Genomic DNA, 4,795 nt, shown 5'->3' with positions numbered 1-4,795 from the left:
ATAAATATTCATGGTTTATATTATAAGAAATATTACAATTTCTTAGAGCATAGACTTTAAGAAACTACCTTGATAAATATTTAAAAATTAATTATAAATATTAATATATTTAAAAGAATTTCTATAGTTAACATTTTTGGAACACAGCAAAAAATATACGAAATCTTGTATATTTAATTAAAAATTAATAAGTAAATCGAGTCGCACTACTATTTTTAAGACCCCAGCTATACATTGTATATACACACATATATATGTATGTAATATGTCTGTGTATGTACATATTCTAAACATATATATTTATTGCCAGCATGATTTCTATATTAAATACTTTCTAGGAAATTATATATGTTTTTGTAGGTTATAAATAACTGTTTTTTACATAATAAATAATGTAAATTAATTAATTAATTAATTTTTTTATTTCTAGTACACTTTATTATATACGCATTCAATGACTATTATTTATGAATAATAGAGATAGAATAAGTTAGAAGAATCTGAAATTTTAGACTACTGCAATAGGAGCTATGAATTTGAAAACTTCGATTTCTCCGTCTTTCTCTGTCATTCATGTGTGAATGTATGTCTGTATATATGTATATGCATATATATATGTATGCACACATACGTTTGTATACATATACATACATACATAAATAATATGTCTGTAAATCAATATTTGTCTAGCTGCATATACATATACATACATATGTATGTACATACATACATATGTATATATTGATGCACACATGCATTTAGTTAATTATCATTCGAATATTACTTGATTATAAAACACCTTTAGCATTTTAGTTTTACGACTATTGTCGTCTGAGCAGCTGTTTTGTTGTTGTTGTTGCTGTTGCCCGCGTTGTTTTTGTCTAAGTTCCATTTGCTTCTTCCTCTTCTTCTAACGCGCATAGCAATTATTGTTGTACAATAGAAGTTGAAATTGAAAAATCGTTGAGCTAATGTCGCCAGCTGCTAAATAAATTTGCATACGTTAACAATACTTATGCATATTACAAATGTTGAAAAAAAAAAGACCGAGTCACATTTGTAACATTGTAAATAGGCATTTTTACGCTCTCTCTCTCCTTCTCTGCCTCTTTGCTTTATTGAGATGTGCTGTAAATAAAGCTATGTATGTGTCAATTAAGCAGCAGCGACAGCCAGCGCAATAACAACACCAACAAGGAACAGAAGAACAGCAGAAACAGTGATCACAGTGGAAGGAGAGGGAGTGTCGACGTCCAGACTGCGTCAATAATAACTGCATTACACACGGCAACGACCAAAAATGAAAAAAATATCTGTATGTACATACATACATACATATATAATAATGGAAACTCTCTCGCACATTCACACACCATTAAACTGTTCGACTAAGAGAGAGTGCAGACCTAGCACTCCATCACTCTTGCACGCGTTTGCCGCTGCATTTGCTGTGTGTTGCCCTCCCTCATCGATTCATTCCATCTGCTATGCTCGTTGTGCTCTCTTCTTGTTTCTCGTGCGGTTCATTGACCGAGGCGTCGGCACGTGCGTTGAAAACACTGCACATCCTCTTGCATTCACTCGGGCCAGAGTGTCGAAAACACTGGCACTGCCTCTAAGGCGTATATGCTCGTTGCATTTTATCGCATGCACATGTCGCTAGTTTGCTCGATCCCTCTCTCTATCTCTATCTCTGTCTATCTTGCCTAGCACGCTCTAGTACTATGGCAACTACACAACTGTTGGTGTATGTGTGTGAGTGTCGATTTTTATAGCCTGCCTGCTTGGGTAGCTGTAGTTGTTTCAATTTTTTGTTGTTTGCTTTACAGTTGCGCGTGGACTGCACTGGTGTGAGTGAGCGTGTATATGTGTACACACAAGTGTGTGTGCTATGTTCTCAAGTAACTCGAATTAATTCACAGTTTTATTTTTGGCTACTTTCGATGTTTACAGCTATTTTTAATTGTATTCTATAGACGCGCCCACATTGCAAATCTCTTAAGTCATCGATTCAATTGCAATTCACAATTGATAGAAGAAGGAATATGTGTGTATGTACATACATATGTAATTGTACTTGTATGTACACATGTCTTTAAGTATTTTAATATTTAGTACGCATGTACTTTATTTGATAATGATATTGATAAGCAGTCTCCAAACAATAAATATTGATCATAAATTTGGTGTTTCCGCTGTGGCGGCTCGTTCAAAAACAAATACATACTCTGTAAGCCTTTAGGTGCTAACATATCGAGCACACTTAAAGTGCCCGGAGATACTGAGTCAAGCATACATACATACATACATAAGTACATGCATACATATCTACATACATATTTGTATGTTTATAGACTGTATTGGTGTAGGTACTTCAAGCATTGATACTCGTGGTATTTAATCTAAGTTGCGGCCGCATCGCTTGAATATTTTATGCATGCACACTCCGAGATATTGAAATATATTCATATATTTATTTTAATTATTTACTTCCAGCTTGTTTTCGTTTATCTTTCTTGTAATTATTAAATATTTACAGGGCGCCATTGCAATGTAGTTTTTTTGTTTGTTTGTTTTTTTTTTTAAGCAGATTAAGCACCTGCTAATTAAGAGCTATATACATACATATGTATGCACTCAACTACTCTAATGTAACTCAATGTGAGGGCATTGCTAAGCTACTAGTTAACATTTACAGTGTGAGTTGACATGGGGATAAACGATTAAAATGGTCGTACAATTGTGATCCATGAATTTGGAAGTCAAATTGATAAATAATAATAAATAATTAAATAAAATAAATACCGATGTAATATCTAAATTAGGGAATAAACTTTTGTAAGTTCGATAAAAATGAAAGAGAGAAAAGATACAGAGAGAGAGAGAGAGAGAGAGAGAGAGAGAGAGAGAGAGAGAGAGAGAGAGAGAGAGAGAGAGAGAGAGAGAGAAATGAAAGTCAGGGTCTGGGTCTTATCAAATATAAAAACTAACCTAAGCCAACATTAACTTTAATAGCAAGATCATTGTGTATTCATACATGGTCTCTATATATATAATATTTCAAAAAGAAGTATTATTATGTATATACATAGGTGAATACATAAATAAACTTACTCTATTTAAATAGCTCTCATTGTACATTGGCTAATTGTATTATTTGTAAAATTTATTGCCATATCATTAAGACTGAAGTACGTGTTTCCTCTACAGTTAAGCCCAAAAATAAAAATCATTTATTGACCAACCCTAAGTAATTTAGATAGTCGCAAATACTATTACAAATTAGCTGATTGAGCAAAGTGAAGTCAAAATTGTGAATGAAAATGAAAATGTGAATTGTGAAAATTATTATTATGTTATGTCTAGAAATAAAAAACTTGAATGGAAATATTAAACTATCATTACTTTGCAAGAATTATGACGATTCTATATTCAATACAGAATAAATTTAGATATATGTATGTATGTATATATCAATTTTCTAGAAGTCTTCATGGAAGATACAAGTTGGATAGATAATATTGTTTCAAGATATGCCTAAGATGAGTGTAAGCATCAGCTATAAATTATATAATAATATTTCTACAATAAATTCAAGTGGTTACTATAAAACTATATGTTCTGGCTAGCTATAAAAATATCTAGTATTTAGTTATAAAACCAAAAACAACAGCTCGTTTATAGCCAAATTCCATATGAATGCTAATTAAATTTCTAGACAAACCAAAATAAATCAAATTAAAAACACGTTTTTTTTCTTCTCCATTTCGTTAGTTGACTTTTGGTGCGGTATTACGCGTTCTTTGGACTCGACAATAATTGTGCAATAGGTAAACTATGTGGACGGAGCACTTGATTCATATAAGCTAGAGTAAGCCCTACGGGTCTTACGTAAAACACGGGTTGTCTGGCCCTTAATTACCCAATTCAAATTATTGAACCTCACACAACAATGTGGACAATATGTAGAAAACAAAGTAGGCGCAACTAAAATCTGATATACGACCATATATTATATGCTATATAATAGAATATACATATATAGTATATGTAGTACTTTGATTTGATGCAACCTTGAAAAATGGCAATGCCAATTGCCCGTACATTGACTCGAACAAAGTGTCTAAGCAATAACTCACTCGCCCACTCTCTCCCTCACTCTTCTACGTCCTCTACTTGCATTTCTTGCCTTGTATTCTTTTCTTTTGCTCTTCAGTCCCCTCTCCTATTCTTCCACTCGCCTTTACACGCGCGATCGTTAAAATGTAACAAATATGAGCCTGTAATTGCCTCTTAGTCGACTAGTAGATACCCAGCAGTAATAGATCTATGTAGACTTATTGTACACATATGTAAACTGGGACAAGTATTCACATTTTTGAAAACATATAGCCAGCGAACTGGCTAGGATATGTTGGGAGAGAAGATATCCAATCTAATACCAAGAATTTTTAACCATATAAAGGTATAATGGGAATTTTACAATAAGGATAGATATATAATTTAATAAAAGTCCATCTGAGAATTATAACACACATATATAAGCAAGATCCAAGATTCCCATTAAGACATTTACAGGGTATATTTCTAATGCAATTTTTGTATATTATTATCGACACGCTTCATTATATGAGTGCACTATATATATATATAGAGACTTAGGGAACCATATACTATGCATGTTATTTGTATAGGCATATACATATATCTATCATATTTTGTTCGATTTCATTTGCTTACGGAGTGGTTCCGGTGGCGTTGCACGCTTTACACGAATAGCCGGAACGTGTCGGCG

General features: G+C 32.7%; 1 long non-coding RNA gene across 1 annotated transcript; it reads right to left on the bottom strand.

The window, feature by feature from the left end:
• Positions 1–725: 725 nt before the first annotated feature.
• On the bottom strand, positions 726–2,267 carry LOC115563330 (uncharacterized). The gene is made up of 3 exons (XR_003980339.2): positions 1,374–2,267; positions 1,065–1,273; positions 726–981 (listed from the first exon to the last, which is right to left on the bottom strand). It is a non-coding gene; the product is annotated as an uncharacterized LOC115563330 (long non-coding RNA).
• Between the last annotated feature and the right edge of the window lie 2,528 nt (positions 2,268–4,795).

The sequence above is a fragment of the Drosophila navojoa genome, chromosome 3 (genome assembly GCF_054131105.1).
Source record: "Drosophila navojoa isolate 15081-1374.11 chromosome 3, UAZ_NAV_1.0, whole genome shotgun sequence".
Classification (NCBI taxonomy): domain Eukaryota; kingdom Metazoa; phylum Arthropoda; class Insecta; order Diptera; family Drosophilidae; genus Drosophila; species Drosophila navojoa.
The sequence above is the reverse complement of the archived record's forward strand: the minus strand, read 5'-3'. Positions and strand labels throughout refer to the sequence as shown.